The sequence below is a fragment of the Drosophila virilis genome, chromosome 4 (genome assembly GCF_030788295.1).
Source record: "Drosophila virilis strain 15010-1051.87 chromosome 4, Dvir_AGI_RSII-ME, whole genome shotgun sequence".
NCBI lineage: Eukaryota > Metazoa > Arthropoda > Insecta > Diptera > Drosophilidae > Drosophila > Drosophila virilis.
Genome location: NC_091546.1, coordinates 28,578,971 through 28,599,265, shown reverse-complemented (window position 1 = coordinate 28,599,265; position 20,295 = coordinate 28,578,971). Strand labels below are relative to the sequence as shown.

The window sequence follows — 20,295 nt, the reverse complement described above, 5'->3', positions numbered from 1 at the left end:
GCTGCGCTTAAGCTCACATAAAAAAATACGAATAGCCCCACACAACACGAACCGGAATTCAGGTTTGGAACTAAAAACTGTAGATATGCTAGGTGAGACGTGGGACACATGCGAGTAATCAAAAATAAATCGCTATAAGGCCAAGTCAATCATATAAATAGCTGGCCTAACGCATGGCCTTGAACCCGTGAAGGACATCGCACGCTGGAGCCGTGCAAAACTTTACCAATTTGTGGTGCCAGCCACGTACAAGTTTCTCATAATTTATTTTCGCACCAATAGCTGCAACTAGATTAACAGTTTTTAGCCGATTTCCCACGCGAGAAAGTAAAAAGAAACTTCTGAATTGGTATCATGCCTAGGACCCAAGCAGCAGGCCCCAGTCCGTGTGCAACTTCTCACACATAACTGAACTTTTTACGTGGCCATCAGACGCAATTTGACGTCCAATTACACAGCCCCCCTTGGTTGGCACATTACGCATACGCCGCGTGTTGCACGCTGCACTTATCAACGCTTTCACCTGAGTGATCTTTACTCTCTTATGGCGCCTCTCAGTGTGTTTGTTGGGAGGATCAACTGGTGCTAACTATTCATAATTTACAAAATGAGAATTTATTTAATAGTAAATTTTCAGTAGAATGTACAAAGAATTATATTTACTATCATATTCAAATTAAAATAAAAAATACACAAATATATAACGAATCTGGATTAAAACCAAAATAAGGTTGTCTGGTTGTAGAGAACTTGCTAAACAATTCAAACCTAAAAGCAAGAAAAGGATTCTAAAATACTTTAAAATCTTGTAATATAATAAGAAATAAGTTTCTGTTTTAGTAAATTCCAGCTACAGCTAACCAGCTTTTGATTCAAAGTTATACATTTGAACCTTATATACATACAAAAATAATATATGTAACACCACATCTCAATCGGTTTCAATTTCAAATGCTGGTTAAGCAATTTATTTGAGTACAAATATCAAAGCTAAGAACTATGTTGCTCCATATATTTGTGTGTGCATGTATTGATTTCATGTCCTAAAAATCCAGTTACAAAACACACACAAACACTAAATAAACACACATGCACACTCATATGAAATAGCTTACAAATTGCCACATTGCGTATACGCAATGTTTCCAATGCTATTGGGAAAAATAAGTGGGGGCGGGAAGGTTTTGCCTTTGCGTACTTCAAAGGCTGCTGTGGCTTTTGTACAAGTTTATTGATTTGTAACTAAAAGTTGAGCTTGTTTACAATGCTGATTTATTTAATTTAATTTGATTTTTTCGAGTGCAACAGAGAGAGATCGTGTAACAGTACTCTATTGTAGAGTACTCAACCAGGAAATTCCCGCTCTATACAAATATCAAAATCAAGTACGCACACAAAAACACACATCATATATTGGAATCAGCAGTGATTCTTCTTTCCAATGGGCTTAAACTATGATTAATTCATTTTTAAAATAATTGTTTTAAAATTTGTTTTTATATTTCGATGGTTATATTATTTTCAGCATATAGTGATAACATTCAATTGTATATAAATATTATATTATGTATAAATGAGTGTGTGATTGTGTAAAATTTATATAATTTGAATATAATATATTTTAAATATATACATTTTATTGTTTAAGTATATAATACACTTGAGTAGAGTGGGGTTAAAATCTACATATACTTATAAGAGAAATAAATTAAACTTCTTCTGCATACAATACACAAACTAGTGCATTCCTATTAATATAAATATAGTTTTTAATATTCAACAAAGTTATAAATCTATTGCTTTAATCTTTGAGATTGACGTGATTTGCTTGTCTTTCCGGACAAATTATATAATTTGTAGGATCTACTTATTACACACATAAAATACAGGGTATAAACACCACAAAAAGTATGACAGCGATACGCTAAAAATGCATTTTGTTTGTGGCAACAACAAAAATGTATTATTGTTGCTGTTACTTTAGTTGTTGTTGTTGTTCTGATTATTTATTCAAACAGCTTAGCTCTAGACATGGCTTTGAAAAATATGTTGATTTAATTTACAATGCATTTCCTTTGGCCTTCCCACTGAACTGAGATGCACAAAATTCCAAATGCTTTGGAGGTTGGAGCGTGGGGAGTGGTGGGTGCTGCAGCTGCTGACTTAAGCTGCCATAACAATTGCATTAACTGACAGCTGCCAGCCGCCGCTTGCCGCTGGTTTTCATGCTTCCCATGTGCCAGGGCCAAGCGCAGACATAAATTAACCAACTAGTTAAGTGATGTGTGTGTGTTTGTCCGTGTGTGTGTGTGAGCCTGGCTGCGGCAGTTTAGTGCTGACATTAATGTAAAATGCCCATTTAAGTGGTCCAAGCCTTAACTGATTGATGCGGCTTTTCAGTCGTCCCTTCAACAGGCATTTGCATTGCAAAAACTATGACACTCGACAAAATAGTCGGGAGGTTTTCTTTATCAACACCGAGGTTGGTTCGTTGAGTACAGGTAAAAGAAAAAGAGATCAGCGTTTATACATACAACATTATAGCGCACATCTTCCACAGAATTTTTAATTATTGCCGTGTGCTGTTTTTATACCCTGAACCCATTAAATATTGGTATATGGGTATATTGTATTTGTGCAAAATGCAAATGTATGTAACAGTCAGAAGGAAGCATCTTCGACCCCATAAAGAATATATATTCTTGATCAACATCAATAGCCGAGTCGATCAAGCGATATCCGTCTGTCTATCCTTCCGTCCGTCTGTCCGTATGTCGGTCTATCCGTATGTATGAACGCAGGGATCTCAGAACCTATAAGAGCTAGACTTGAAATTTTAGATGTTGGTCCTCCTACTGCCTGCGCAGATCTATTTTGTTTCCGATAATCGATAACTTACTCCGTTTCCAAGCAATCGATAACAATCGATATCGACATCGTGTTTTGCAAACAAATTCGATAAATAATAACACCTAGAGTCACCAAAAGTTATATGTTTACTCAGAATAGTAATTTATATATATCATGTATCTATAATTTTATACCTATCGCCACCTCTCCGCTACCACCCCACAGCTACAAATTAAGTTAATAACCCAACTTTTATTGCCAACCAATTTAAGCCACAATTGAAATGCAATTGACCTTCAGAGTACACAAAAATTCTATGGTACAATAAGATATACTGTAGAAAATGTAATAAAGATCGCTTAAGAATAAACCAATGTTATATGCAACTTGCGATTGGATGGATAAAGCTGCTGCTTTAAGAATTTCTGTATATATACACACACACACATTCATGCGCGTCTGCTCCGCATTCTATTGCGTTCTAACAGCATGGTAATTGCGATCATTTTTTTCTGTGATGCTATTTTAGATCCTTTTTTATCATAAGAGGAGCTCCAGACTAGAACCTCTTACTTGTTATATCTTTCTAAATGTTTGTTCCGTTAACACATCGCTTCGCATGCTCTATTCTATTCAATTTGGAATTTTCTCTTTTCTATTTCCTACTTTTTGTTCTACGATGTTATTTTTTGCTTTTACTTATCTCATATTTTTAACCTTTTGCTTTCTTAAACCTCTATATGTTTTAATTTTGTCTTCAGTTCTTTCACATCTTTACATTTCCTTGCTTACCCCTCCAAGTGTTAATCCCTATTCTGGCTTCTACACTTGCCGCTCATTTTCCTTGTATCATCATTTCTCATGTGGCAGCAAAGGGCGATTTGTCGGCTGCCGCAAAATGTTAAGTATACGCCGTGAGTGCATTTGGCGTTGCCTACTACCTACTCGCAGCGCGGCGTAGCCACAAACTAGCAAGTTTCGCCTTTGGCTAAATTCTCAAAACGCCGCAACAAATGGCGACCTTCCGTTATACGTTTTCTTTTTCATTTCAGTTTCAATGTGTGTGTGTGTGTGTGTGTGTGGGGAGGGTGGAAGGAGGCGTGCTTACATCCATGTGTGTTTTTTTCAACTTCTTTTCATCTTTTTTTCGTGTCATTTGTCCGATTGTTTTGACATTATGTGTAACAGCAGAAAATATTGTCAACATTTCTTGCACCCTTCCCACAGCCCGCCCTCTGGGACCAACACACTTTAGCTGTCTACTAGGAACAATTGTAATGTGCAGTTGAATTTGGCTTATAATTTTTGAATATAATATATAAAAACAAAATGCACATATAAATAAATATAGTCCTTAAAATAAAAGGTATATTTATAAATAAAATAAAATAAAACAAATTATTTTCAAATCTAAAAATAATCATTTTTGTATACTTTTGGTACCAAAGTTCATTATTTTTTGGCATAGGCAATAATAAAACGAAATTCTCAAATTTAACAAATATTGTAAATTTTATCTTATCCGATAATCTATAACTTACTCCGCTTCCAAGCAATCGATAAAAATCGATACGACATCCTGTTTTTTTTTAAAGCTATTTTTGTTAATATTAAGAGCTATAGTCACCAAATTTGATATGTTGCTGCTAGAATCTCAATATATAAAATTGTTCGACCTGACTGACTGAGTGATTGGTGAAATTTTCACTGTAGTTACCTTATGTGATGAAGCTCAACGTTAAGACGGGGGATCGCGAAAAACGTTTGTATGAAAATTTTATGTTTACCATCCGATTGGCCCCAAACTCATTTTCAAAGTTCTTTGTTCAAATTCATTTGAGGGTTGTTTCTCACTTTTCCAAAAAATGTTTTTCCCCTTGGTGGAAAAGGGGGTCAAAGATTTGGTGGATGACGTTTCGCGCTCAAATTAATTTTCAAAGCTCTATATAAAAAATATTTGAAACGTGTTTCACATTTTTCGCAAAATCTAAACTCCTTCGGTAGAAATGCGATTCAAAGATTTTTTGGGCAAAGTTTTAGTGTCCGATTTGCTTCAAACATATTTTTTAAAGCTCTACATAAGAACTTTATGAATACGTGTTTCAGCAATTTGGAAAATTCCACCCACAACAGTGGTTAATTAGTGAAAAACGTTGGTATGAACCTTTTTTGTTAACCATCGGATCGGCCTCAAACTTATTTTCAATGATCATTGCTAAATTACATTAGAGGGGTGTATCACACTTTTCGAAAAATCCATTCCTCCTTGGTGGAAATGGGAGTCAAAGATTTGGTGAGTGGCCTTTTGCCTTTAAATTCATTTGCTTGGATCTACATAAAAAATCATTTGAGACGTGTTTCACATTTCTTGCAAAATCTAAGCTCCTTCGGTGGACCGTATTTTAAAGTAATTTTTTGAGAATTTTAAGCTGTGTCTGATTTGCATCAAACTTATTTTCAAAGCTCTATACAAGAATATAATGAATACGTGTTTCAGCCATTTGTTTACTGTCCGCTCAGTTTTGAAAACATGTTCAAAGCGAGAACATTCACTTTATAACATAAGTGCCACGCACAAGGCCGGGCTATACCCGCTAGTATTATATATATTTCAAGTATTCTCAGTTTTTCCTTCATTTCATTTTATACCTATCGGCACCTACCAACTAACACCCCAGAGCTATAAATCAAGTTTAGAACCCAACTTGTATTGCCAACCAATCTAAGCCACAATTGAGAATCCACAAATATTCTATGGTAAAATAAGATATACTGTAAATTTCATTACGATCGGTTAAGAGAAAACCAAAGTTATATGCAACAGCGCAAATGGATGGCATAGCTAGCGAAACATCATGAATTTAGAATTCGTGTATGTAATGCTATTTCAGTTCGTTTTTTTTCTTATAAGTACTTAATTATTGGTATGGCAGTTGAGTAGAGGCATAGCAAGTTTTGCGGTCTGTCGCGAGTTCGAGCCCTACCTGGAAACTAGTATGTTTTTGCTGGTTTGTCTGTTAAGGAGAGTCGTCAGCAAGTAATACAGTCAGTGGCGAGTTTGAACCCTGCCAACTGAACTTTTTTTAATTTATCTTTATTTCGTAAGACGAGCGCGTTGCGCGAACTGCATTTGGTGCTGTAATAAAAGGGTTCAGGGTATTCCTAGTCAGGAGCTCCCGACTAGAACCTCTTACTTGTTGATTTTTTTAAATTAAAAAAAAATGTTGATTGTCAGCACGGTTTGTTCATGAAGAGATCTAGTGAAAACGTTCTCCTTCTGCATGCTCACAAAACGTGAGCCACCAGTTTTTTTAATGATGATTTGTTGTCAAGAGCGCCGCATGACTCGGCATTTTTAGTGGACAACAAATGCATATTTTTAACCAAAGAGGTTTATTTTTAATTGAAAAGCAACCAGCGCAATTAAATTTAACGCTCAACTGCAATTCAAAGCGAGCTAAGTAGTTTTTTATATTTTGTTGGCTGTTTTTTCTTTTATATTTTTGTTGTGCTGAGCACAGAACCGCAAAATAAAAATAAGCGAAGGGCGTGGACTTGCAGCTGCTGGTCCACACACCAAGGACATGCACACGGACACACACACACACGCACACACACACAATCGCATTCAAGCAAATAACATAAAAAAGTTAAGTTTAAGTTTATATGTGATATACCAATTTGTACCCTGTATGTACTCTATTTTAAGCGATAAAGATTAAATTCCTATGTAACTTCAAGGAAACACTATTTTTACGAGAGTGAAAGACAATGGGGAACTGTAGAATACCACTATTTTAACAAATTAAATTTAAATTATATAAAATTCCAGCCACTGGGCTGAAAGTGGGTGAAAATCTGTTTTCAGAGCAAACATTTAGTCCGAGCTGAGCAGCTTATTACCTGATAGAGAAAATTTATTTTGAATAGGGTATGTTCAAAAGAAATTCGTTTCATTGCTTGCGTACATTCCTCCCGATTGTAAAGTGGGTGAGCATTTTTATTCAGGGCACAGCTTGTACGAGGTGAGCCGACTTTTACCTAATAGTACAAAGTTATTTCGAATAGGGTATCAAATAGTTTAGTATGGATTATCTTTCACGCCGCACACCCTGAAGGGTGCTGTTGCTGTTGCTGCTGCAACTAGCAATGCAGTCAACTGTGGATGCAGATGCCTGCGACATCGCAAGTGTTCAAATGCAGCGGTGCATGAAGCAACTGCGACAGCGACCCGAAATAAAGAACAAGCGACGGCAGCAGCAACAAATTCGACAACTTACAGTGCACAAAGTAAAAACTCACAATTTAGAAGTGAGTAATGAACGAGTACGCAATTTGGAAAAAAAATCTTTTTCAAGACAAAGCTACATTAAAATCAAACGGAATGTATTTCAGCACAACTTCCAAAATGATCCTCAATTTGGCATAGATACATCCTAAATAAACTCACAGCAGCTTAAAAAACCTTTACAAGCCTACATATATTCGGGCATGGCCCCAGGCTGACCACTATATTTTATATTGTAATTTTATAGGAAAATAACAGTTTTACAATAATTAACTCGAAAGAGAAGATATCGCCAAAATAAATGTTTGTGTTAAAATTTTCAAAACCGGAAGGCAGCGCCAAGCCAATATGGGCAACAGCGCCGTGATGTACTGGGGCACACATGCACACATATGAATGTTTGCAGATTAAGGAGTTTTTTGAAAACCTATGCAGGGAGATTGAAGCTGACCAAAAACAATGGAATGGGTGCCGTATTAAAAATAACTCTGTTCCTATTTCTATACATAAAACTGTTTGTCCTGACTGACTGACTGACTGATTGGTGGTCAACGCACAGCCCAAATCGTAAGAGATAGGAAATTTTCTGCTGAAATTTTCACTGTAGTTACCTTATGTGATGAAGCTGAACGTTAAGACGGGAGATCGCGAAAAACGTTTGTATGAAACTTTTTTGTTTACCATCCGATTGGCCTTAAAACTCAATTTCAAAGTTCTTTGTTCAAATTCATTTGAGGGCTGTTGCACACTTTTCTAAAAACTTATTCCTCCTTGAAGGAAATGGGAGTCAAAGATTTGATGGATGACGTTTCGCGCTCAAATTAAAACAGTTTTATATAAAGATATTGGACAAAATAAACGTCTAACATATTTCTGTTATGTTTTTGAGTCATCATGCTTGCTTTTAAAATCGACTTAGTAATCCAAGAATGTTCTTCTATTTAGGTTAATTTTACGGTTTTTATTTTTAAGCGCAAATCAATGAATACATTCCTCTGTGCGACCATTGCAGGCACAAATATACAAACAGTTGGCCAAAATAACTGCAGCGAATAAATTATGAAGGTCGGCTAAGAGCAATGCACATACGCACACATATGCAAAGTGACACATATGTGTGTTTGTGTATGCACAGCTTTCAGTCAACTTTTGAATCTTTTACTACTTAAATTTGTATAAGGAGAAAAAAATGCATAGAAAATTGTTGCGCTCCCTGCCTGCACTTATCGTATAGCAAGCCGGAAAGGACTTCGGCCTCTAATGCCAAATAAAACGAAAAAGAAAAACTATCTTTAGCACGCCGAAGATCTAATACCCTTGCAGACCCAACCTTTTCATAATGTTTATGGTTCTTTGCCGTATCTAAGTAGCACAGGGAAAATAGTTAATGCCGTATTTGGTCAAGATATCTTGAAAATCAAAAACTGTTTTTAATCAAAACGTAGTTTTTGATCGATCATGGCAGATATATGATATAATAGTCCAATGTAAATAAGATTTTTCAAAAATAAAGGGAGCATAGTGAAATCTTTAAATGCCGTGTTTAATGAAAATATTTTGAATGACACAAAAGTTTTCCATACAACAACTTAATTTTCGACCCATCGATCCTATTGCAGCTATATAATATAGTGTACCGACCATAATAGGATTTTACATTTATATGAAGAGCATAGTAAAATTAATAAATGTCGAGTTTGGTCAAGATATCTTGAAAATCAAAATGTTTTTTCATACAACTTAAATTTCGACCGATCGTTTCTATGGCAGCTATATGATATAGAGGTCCGATCTCAATAGAGTCTTGCATATATATGAGGAACATTGTAAAACTAATAAATGCTAAAATGATATATTGATGAAAAAAATGTTTTTCATGCATCAACTTAAATTTCGTCTGATTGTTCCTATGGCAGCTATATGATATAGATGTCCGATTCAGCTGGTTTTGATATATGAGCTGCGTGCAACAAAAAAATTGACTTCTGCAAAGTTTAATTAAGATAGATTTCAAACTGAGAGACAGACGGACAGACGGACATGGCTATATCGACTCGGCTGTTGATGCTGATCAAGAATATATATACTTTACGGGGTTGGAGACGTGCGTTACACATTTCACGACAAAATATAATACCCTCTGCAAGGGTATAAAAGTTCAAATGCCGCACAAGCAAGTCCTAACGCAGTCCACCTGCCGCAACGCCCCCGCCCACACACACACACCCACACTCGTGTCGCATGCGCTCGAGTGTAAAACAAACAAACAATAAATTATAAGAGGCTGCACACATACACATGTGCCTCATTTTGTTGCATTCGCTGCTAAATAGTAAAAATTAATGAGACGCAAAAAATGTGCAGCAAGTTTCACAGTTAGATTTCGGCGTCTGCTGCATTATTCGATTCAGTGAACTGTAAAATTTTCATTTTGTGAAAACTTTCTATTCCGTCGTTCATCCTTTTCTTATAACAGTCTATTTTGTTCTGCTGCAGTAAAGCACTGTGTGATGTGTACTTAATGAATGACATAAAGCCCAGAGAACTAATAAACTATTATAAGTATTACACAAATTATAGTTATATTGGGCGTGGCAAGGATTAAATGCCCATGCAAGCCGCAAGACTAAAAACATTTCAATACCAAAGCTTTATTTTCGACCGGTTGTTCCAATATGTGATGGTGAAACTAGTAAATGGCAAACCCGAGATAGTTAATAATACCAACCAGTTTTTCCAATCCAATCGATATATGTACTTTCCGCAGCAGAGAGACAAACCTACGCAGAGTAAAATAATGATAGTAGACGGACATGATTATGTCAATTGACTGACCGACCAAACGAGACTGACTGACTGACTGATTGGTGATCAACGCACAGCCCAAACCGTAAGAGGTAGGAAGCTGAAATTTTCACTGTAGTTACCTTATGTGTTTCAGGAAATTCTACCCGCATGAGTGGAGAAATCGAGGAAAACTTTTGTTTACAACTTATTTGTTCAAATTCATTTGAAGGGTGTTTCACACTTTTCGGAAAATGCATTCCTCCTTTGTGGGGGTCAAAGATTTGGTGGGTGACGTTTTGTGTTCAGATTTATTTTTAAAGAGTTATATGAAAAATCATCAAAAAATTAATTTGCTTCTCGCAGAATGCAATTCATAGATTTATCGTTTGAAGTTTTAAGTTTAAGTTTTTTAAGATTTGCTTCAAACTTATTTTCAAAGCTCTACATAGGAACTAAATATATACTTACTATACAAACAACAAACAATTTTCATACAAACGTTTTCCGACAATTTACCACTGTTGCGGGAGAAATTTCACAAATCGTTAAAACATACATTCATTATGTTTTTATGTAGAGCTTTGAAAAAAATTTTGAATCAAATCGGAAAAAAATGTAAACGTCATCAAAAAAAAACTTTTTAATTGCACGGATAGTTAACAAAAAAGTCTCATACAAACGTTATTCGCGATTTTTGCATACTTGCGGGTGGAATTTTCCGAAACCCCGTCTTAACGGAAATTTAAACTTCTTAGCTCTACTTTTTTGGGCTGTGCTCTGATCACCAATCAGTCAGTCAGGACACACAGTTTTATATATAGAGATATATGTCCGATACTGAAGTGGTGTCTTACAATTTGATGACCTAAATGAGTAATATTGCAGTCACTGCTTCCCTAAAAACAAGTAAGAGGTTCTAGTCGGGAGCTCCCGACTAGGGTATACCCTAAACCCTCTTCTTCCATCATCAAATCTAATATATATTCTATTTTAGAAGCTATATGTTAAGTTAGGTGGCTCTAGCTCTTATTATTTACCAAAACTACCCAAAAAACATGATATCGATATCTATTTTTATCGATTGCTTGGAATCAGAGTAAGTTATCGAATATCGGAAACAAACTCGAACTGCGCAGGCACTAGGAGCACCTACATCTAAAATTTCATAGGTTCTGAGATCCTTGCGTTCATACATACATACGGACAGACGGACGGACGGGCAGACAGACGGACATGGCTAGATCGACTCGGATATTGATGCTGATTAAGAATATATTTACTTTATGGGGTCGGAGATGCTTCCTTCTGCCTGTTATATACATTTGGATTTCGCACAAATACAATATACCCTTATTCCCCGTTTTAATGGGGTCAGGGTATAAAAAGAACCTTTAACTCAGATGGCGGCTTTATTTAATTTATTCCTGTTTTTATTTTATGTGCTTGCTCACACGTTCGCCAGACTAATTAAGAACTTTTCAAAGAGATAGTACAACGAAGAATGCGAAAAAATAATAAATGTGTGTGTTGTATGCTTGATTATATAATAGCAGTTGGGCTCAGTATCATGACATCGTCTCCTCATAACAGGAAGCAGCAGGAAGCTGCCACAGCACCCGAACACTGTGGCAGCAGGCGGAAACTGCAGCGCTCGATTATGTCATTCGAGTGGCGTCGCCGCAACAAGCCCAACCGGCAACCCAACAGCCCTAAAACCGCCATGCCTAACCCAAGCCAGCCGCAGCAGTGCGGTCATATTTGTTATATCGGGGTAATGCATGTCATATCAGCCGCATCAGCGACGCCAACACAGCATCCATGCAAACACACAAATCCACTCACACACATGCACGCAACAGAACAACAACGAGATGCCACACACTTGGAGCGTGTGTTTCTGAGCTATATGAGAAATTCGATTGTACAAAAAAAAGCTTGTTGTCATTATACTTAAGAGTCAACTCTTTAATGATTTCATTGTGTAAGCAAGTAACTTATTTATATACCAAATTTAAGCAGCATTTATATAAAGAATAAACTGCCGAAGATTCTATACAATTCCTTATATTTGTTGGTAAGGCTTCACATAGTTTTTTTTAGCCCGCAGCGAATATCTAATCAAGGCTATAAAATCATTTTTAATCAAAATTTATTCTTGTGAAGCCTACAATATGTTATTTTATCAATTAAAATAATTTAATTTATTAATTTAAAATGAAAAATCGTAGATCGGTATTAGAATATAAGTTCATGCTAGAGGAAAACAAAATTTACGGTCCGAAACTAAAGGCTAGAATTCGATTTAGACTGTGAAAAATCACATTTTTCCAGCAAATTCAAAAATTCTTACGAATACTCTCTTTTCTATTCCATAAAAAAAACGAGAAAGAAGGGCTATCTTCGGCACGCCAAAGATCTAATACCCTTGCAGACCCAACCTTTTCATAATGCTCATAGTGCTTTGCCCCAATCTAAGAAGTACAGGGAAAATAGTAAATGCCGAGTTTGGTCAAGATATCTTGATAAACAAAATGTTTTTTCATACAAAAAATTAATTTTCGACCTATCGTTCCTATGGCAGCTATATGATATAGTGGTCCGAACCAGCTGCTTTTCACATATGTGCTGCGTTCTGCAAAGTTTCATTAAGATAGCTTTAAAACTGAGGGACTAGTTCGCATAGAAACAGACAGACGGACAGACGGACATGGCTATATCGACTCGGCTGTTGATGCTGATTAAGAATATATATACTTTATGGGTTCGGAGATGTCTCCTTCTATGCATTACACATTTCACGACAAAATTATAATACCCTCTGCAAGGGTATAACAAGTAAGAGTTTATAGTCGGGAGCTCCCGACTGGGGAATACCCTGAACCCTCTTCCTTCAACAGCAAATGCATGTATATATTTTATTTTAGAAGCTATATGTCAAGTTTGGCGACTCTAGCTCTTATTGAAAACGGAGTAAGTTATCGATTATCGGAAATAAACTCGATCTGCGCGGGAACTAGGAGCACCTACATCTAAAATTTCAAGCTCTCTAGCTCTTATAGGTTCTGAGATCCTTGCGTTTATACATACGGACGGGCGGACGGACAGACAGACAGACATGGCTAGATCGACTCGTCTATTGATGCTGATCAAGAATATATATACTTTATGGGGTCGGAGATGCTTCCTTCTGCCTGTTTGGATTTCGCACAAATACAATATACCCTTATACCCATTTTTAATGGGTTCAGGGTATAAAAATATATGAAATACAAAAGTATTTAATATTCGTAAATTTGTAAAAAAAACATAATTCTCTTGCTTTCAAATGAAATATATAAAGCTTTAGTTAATCAAGCTGGAAGTACAATTAAAATGCGCTTTGGCGTTCGCCTGTTGTAGTCAATTAGTAAGCAAATTAACAATGTACTATCCTTGATCTACTGCACTCCATATTTCGGTCAGTTCGAGCGACAATTGCTTGGTACGGGGTCAATCGCCAGTGATTTGTGCTGACAAATTATGCACATTTGTTTTTACAAGCTCGTAAAACGAGGCAAGTGGAACGAAAGAAGACCGGCTTTCGATGCCAGTTTGCACACAATAAACTCATAATGCGTGACAGGACGATTCTGCGTAATCGATTGTGTGTGTACGGCCAGAAGCCATAAGTGTTTGTGCCTCATTTACCACATGATGCATCCTTTATTTAGGCAAGTGCATTTTTATTTAAATTTAATTGATATTTGTTTCATCTACATTGTTTCTTTGCTATGCATTGCCCATCAATAATTATGATGATGTCAAATTTTGACTTTATTGGCGATTTATTTTTGGTTATTTATGACTTGGCAGCTTTAATGCCCTTTCATGTGGCGTCAATTCCAGATGTCATAAATCTTAATTTACTTGACAGGAGGGATACTTACTGTGTTTTCTGTTTAAAAGTTGATTTTTAAATTTTGGCAATTACAGGAAAAGTCGATAATGATAAAAATCTTAAAATAATCTTAATTTTTATATTAAATTAAATTCAGATGGTTTTTTTTTACAGAATTCACTCCTTAAAGAGAAGAGGAACGAGAAGAGAGAGAGGGAGAGAGAGAAAGTAAGAAGTTAACAAGAAAATATATGAATGGAAGCTCAAACTTTGCCCACTGCGGAAACATATCTAATTTTCTTAGACACACATTTTTGTTACGCTCTATGGCCTATTAGATCTGAAGACAAACGCAAATTTCAGCATTCGACTTGAACAACAACATGCTGATCAACAGCCTGCTGCTGGTCTTATTATGGACATCGCTAAGCTGTGTTTATACCGGTATAACCTATAATAATTTGTTCCTCTATATGTTAAGATCTGGTGCATGCCCCAAAAACTTGGACAACTCGTTCTGCCTGAATAATGGAACATGTTTTATGCTCATCATTGCCCAAAAGCCCATCTATAGCTGTGAATGTGCCATTGGCTATACAGGTGAGCGTTGCGAGAACAAGCAACTGACATCCGATGCTTAACCAAGAGAACGATTCTATAAAAGTTTATTCTTAAAAAATCTAAGAGCAAATGTTAAGGAAAATCTAGAAAATGTTTGATGCACAAGTTTTACTCTACACAACACATTAAATCATTATAATCATATACGAAATAATTTTCTACAATTTAAATATATATAAAAACTGGTAAAATGTAGTCTGTTAAAAGATGATGATCATGTTAAGCCAATCTACCAAGCTTTAAGTGAAAGCAATAAAGATTATATTCGAATGATAAAAATAATATTGGAACACAAAGAAACGCTTTTTAAAATTTAAAAAATAAGTAGCCGATGTTTCCTATTTCAACTAACTAAATGTTCCATTAGAGGTCTATTAATGAGTCAAAAAAAAGGTATATATCAATATTGATTTTTGCAGACCCACCAAGTCTGTAAAAACAGAGACAGAGAATATGGCTAATTTCATATGCAACAGTGGCAGGAACCGAATAGAAACCAAAACAAAAACTTTTTAGCTAATGCGCGGGCAAACACGCATGTCACGCCCACCACTCAATGCGGCCAGAGTGAGCATTACATTTGGTAATTGAGGCTGGCGCAAGTTTTGATGTCGTGATAAGTTCATATGCAGCCGCGTTACAGTCAGAGTTGCTGTTGCATGACTCGATGGCCATACAATGGCGATGCCTGACAGATGTCAGGCCTGACACCCACCCACCCAAACCCTCTTCTCCACACACGTGCAGCGCTCCCTCACAGGCGGATCTAAGACCCCAGACGTGTCCTTCAGCGCACTTTTCTGCCACTTGCCTTCTATTTGTAATTTTAACGAGCTTGCTTCGCTTTTTTTAAACTATACCCACTACAAGGTAATGAAGGGTATAAATGTTTTGTTAGGGTTAGGACGAGCTAAGATGATCGAACTCTATCCGCATCTCCGTTCGCATAAACACATAGAAGTGCAAATTAAATCAAGTTACCCGTATAATAAAGATGACGATAAATATTGATATCTTATCTTGTTATTAAAAATTTCTCATATATATAATCTAGAAACTCAAAATTTGAATATAGCTACTCATTAATAAACAAAACTTAAACCTTTTTCTTTCTGATAAATTCAACAATTTACTAAAAATTAAACGCCACGTTTTGATGTAACAAATATATTCAGAATACGAACATTTCTCTTCATAGATATCTTTCATCTTCCGTGGCATAATATAAATGATAAAAAACATCTTCATTTATTTAATGATCAAAACAGTATTTTCTATAAAAATAAATAACAATAATTATCAATAGGCACTGAGTTGAGTACATAGTATCTCGTGGTCAGGCACGCTTGACTCAAGTACGCTAACTTGTTCTTATCGTTGCTGCTGCTTTGCTTACTGTTTGCGCAGCACAACGAGTGTCGAGCACTTGTGCAACATTTTTCTGAGCTCAAAGGCCTTGCTTGGTGCAGTTGTTGCCATTTTTCTTTTCATATTGTCAGTTTTTTACCGACTGCGTCTTAAAAGAAAATGAATTTCCTTTAGCATTTCCTTGTCCTACTGTGCATTTCAGAATACCTAATAGAAGCTCACACCCTCCACTCTGCTTTATCCCTTTGTTGAGTCTATCTCGCTCGTGCATATTTTTTGCAGCATGTGCAGCAATTTCCGGCGGAAGCGCGCAAAAATTTCGCAGGTATTTAAGTGGCTCTATGCGCGTTGCCAACTATACTTGGGAAACTTCTACTGCGTGCTCTTGGCGACTTACAGTTGCCACATTTCTCGATGTGCACACTTCCGTTTCCGGTGCGAGACGCTACAACCTCAAACAGATAGTTTGCCTGAATCACAAGCCAAGCGACATATAGACTGGACATGCAGAACAAACATATTGGGCGGAAAAATCGGAGACATCTAGTCAAAAATCGCGAACTATAGAGTAAGTATTCATATGTTAATGCAATTTTCTTTTGCGTTCATGATCTGCCCATTTGGGTATGTCTGTGTGCAGAGGTCAAATATCAGAAATCCCAAAATCTTGGCAAATTCACATCAGACAGGCAGGCAGGCAACCAACAGGCACACAAGTGCCTAAATGCTTCTCTTCATTTACAAAATATGCAAGTGTGCGTGGGAGAGCACTGAGAGTAAGTACGAGCGAGATATAAATAAACAGCGTTGCCGTACTATCGCACAAATCATATGGAAGAGAGTAAGCCAAGCAGTTTCCTGTAGTGTAAGCGAATAAAAAGATATCATATGTATATCTTACTTCTTTGCTCGCGATTTTGGACCAGATACCACCGATATTTTGTATATGTCTAATTTGGTGACTCTACCTCTTATAATTTACGTAATTTACAAGACCTTCATTAAAAATTCGAAATCTCTAGCTCTTATACATACTGTCGCATTGACGAACAGATAGAAGGACATGGCTAGATCGACTTGGCTTGATGCTGATTAAGAATATATATACTTCGCAGATACTACCTTCTGCCTGTTAGATACTTTTACAAAATATATTAGCTTCCCCATCTTCTTTATCCATTTTCAATAGATTCTGGGTATAAAAATGTAGGCCAATTAAAAAACATATACAAAAGTTATTTGGGAAGCTCGCCTTCTAAGAAGTCAGATGAGTTTTTATTAACAATTGAGGACTTTTAGGGAAATTGTGAATGAAAAATTATTTACCTTAATAAATAATTTAATTTAAATTATAAAAAAGAATATTTATTTTCTAATTGAAATCAGAAATTTTAGCTATTCATAGGCGATCTAAAAGCTAATTTATGACACGTAACAGAACTGAAGAAAAGCTAAAATCCTCTATTTCGTGATTCCTTATTTGATTCAGAATTGCATATGTGTCGTATGTGCCATGACATGACATGTAATGACGTAAAATACGATTTCATATTTACTTTAACAGCAAATTGCTTTTAGCTGCGACTTCTGTGACAAGCCGGGCAAATTATGTAAGCATTCCACTCGGCTGATTTATGACGACAAGCGTCAGCTACGAATACTTTGCTCGGAAAAGCCTAAGTCACATTTCTCAACATAAGCGGCAATTTTAATTAAATCCCAGCACTTCAGGTGGAAAGTTTGAATATCTAAGAACTGCGAGAAATGAAAAGGCACTGAAATGTTTATACATCAACTCAACCAGATTTACTCAGCAATTTAACTTACAAAAACATTAAAAAAAAACTATGAAATGAATATACCAAAAGTTCTCTCAGTTTAAATCAAAAATCTTTACATATATATTTAGATATAAAAATCGATCATGATTCAACACTTTTTATACCCTGAACCCATTAAAATGGGTATAAGGGTATATTGTATTTGTGCAAAATCCAAATGTATGTAACAGGCAAATGTATGTCCGTCTGTCAGTATGTATTAACGCAAGGATCTCAGAGCCTATAGAGAGCTAGAAACTTGAAATTTTAGAGGTAGGTGCTCCTAGTGCCTGCGTAGATCCAGTTTGTTTCCGATAATCGATAACTTACTCCGTTTCTAAGCAATCGATAAAAATCGATATCTATATCCTGTTTTTTGGGCGATTTTGGTAAATAATAAGAGCTAGAGAGAGAACTTTACATATAGCTTCTAAAATAGAATATATATATATGCATTTAATGTTGGAAGAAGACGGTTCAGGGTATCCCCTAGTCGGGAGCTCCCGACTAGAACCTCTTACTTGTTAGAATGTAAATTTGTGTTCAAGAAAATTATACTTTGGTAGAATAATGTTACGGAATGTCTTACATATGCCTTGATTAGAAAAATAAAGGAAACATCGCAACTATATTTGTGATTGATTCCTGTACTTTCAGAGCTGCTTTATATATTAAAATTCCCAAGCTGTGATAAAGTGAAACGAGAAAGAAAGGCTATCTTCGGCACGCCGAAGATCTAATACCCTTGCAGACCCAACCTTTTCATAATGTTTATGGTTCTTTGCCCGTATCTAAGAAGCACAGGAAAAATAGTTAATGCCGTATTTGGTCAAGATATCTTGATAATCAAAAACGGGTTTTAATCAAAAACCTAGTTTTCGACCGATTGTTCCTATGGCAGATGTATTATATGGTAGTCCGCTGTAAATAAGATTTTGCAAAAATGAAGGGAACATAGTGAAATCTTTAAATGCATTGTTAAATCATCTTGAATAGCAAAAATGTTTTTTAAACAACAACTTAATTTTTGACCGATCGTTCCTATGGCAGCTATATGATATAGAGGTCCGATCTTAATAGGATTTTGCATTTATATGAGGTCCGATCTTAATAGGATTATGCATATATATAAATGCCAACATGGAAGAGTCGATTTCACCAGTAATAAATTTATGAATATATATTACACCCAGCATGGTTATACGATTAATCAAAAAAGGAAGGTTAATCAGAAGTCTGCTGGAGTATGATGGTAACCGCACACTAGAATCTCAATTTAAGCCACGAAGGGCAAACAACAAGAATTGTTTTTGAGCGGAATCATATTGTGGTGACTAAATACATGAGGTTTACTCAAGAATAGGTCGTACCAAAGTGTTTTTGTCGTGTACGGATCGTCAAACTCCTTTGACCTTCGCTTGATGAAACCCATAACTATTCTGCCCTTTTTGACAACGGTCTTAACATCGAATTTAAGTTTATGATTAAGGATGACACTTAGATCATTAACTGAAATACTGTTGACACGCTCGAGCGGTAAGCTATCAAGGATGTCAGAAACCAATTGAGGATGGCTTCTATAAAAGGTCATTACCTTACATTTAGAGCAGTTTAAGCTTAAAAGGTTGGCTGGACACCATGCCTGAAGCGCAATGTCAGCTTGAAAGAGATAACATGATGACGTATCTTTATATGCAAGGCATAATTTTACATCATCAGCATACATTATTATTCGAGAGTAAGACAGTGTCAAGTGGTCATTGATAAAAGGAGTAAACAGTAGCGGGCCACGATGACTACCTTGAGGAACACCGGAAGTCGCCAGAAAACGTTTAGAAAACGAATTTCTGAAAAGAACGTTTTGGGCTCTATCACGCAAATCCAGTTCAAGAAATTGACTGGAAAGTCGAGAAGGCATAATTTATGAAGCAGCAAGCAGTGGTTGACAGAGTCGAAAGCCTTGTTGAAATCAGCATAGATGACGTCAGTCTTCATTATTTTCTTAAACACATCAATTAATTTGAAGAAGGTTAGTGGTTGTAAATCTGTGCTTCACGAACCCATGCTGGGAGGGTGAAATAATAAAATTACATAAATGTTACAGTTTAGATGCTATAATTCTGTCAAAAACCTCTATGGTTTTCGACATTGGATTTACTTACTTATGGAGAGGGATAATGTATAATTCCTTTCAAATGGTCGGAAAAAATGAAGACAATTCAAAAAATTGTAAAACGGGCTTACATTATGCTGCAGCGCAGTATCTAAGGACACAAGGAGAATACCATCAGGGTCCGGTGAGAAAACCGGCTTGATAGTGTTAAAGTCGCTAATTAGCGAACTTTCGGTAATAATGTGATTTAAGATACAGTTTGACCTCTGTAACTGATAAGGATATGGCTGATTTTTATTAAAGGTAGTGGAGAAGTAGATAGTTTAAAAAAAGTTTGCGAACAGATCGGCTATGCTATGATCAGTGTGCGCGCTCTCATCTGCAAACTTAACCAAAGAAGGCAATATATGTCTTTTGCTTAGAATTGACAAAGTTAAAAAATTTCTTAGGATAATGGGAAAATTGAAAGTGACAACGCCGAAGGTAATCCTTATAACAGATAGAATTTTGAGTGGAAAAATTTGATCGAGCAAATGCATAACGGGAGAATTCAGAGTGATTTCCCGATTTC

General features: G+C 36.1%; 1 protein-coding gene and 1 long non-coding RNA gene across 3 annotated transcripts in view; one reads left to right on the top strand and one right to left on the bottom strand.

Moving 5' to 3' along the window:
* The window catches only part of LOC6634140 (uncharacterized), a 126,983-nt gene that overhangs the window by 77,897 nt on the left and 28,791 nt on the right, over window positions 1-20,295 (bottom strand). The gene's annotated exons all lie outside the window — the stretch shown is intronic.
* On the top strand, window positions 13,264-14,719 carry LOC138911261 (uncharacterized). The gene is made up of 3 exons (XR_011416727.1): window positions 13,264-13,331; window positions 13,388-13,635; window positions 13,977-14,719. It is a non-coding gene; the product is annotated as an uncharacterized lncRNA (long non-coding RNA).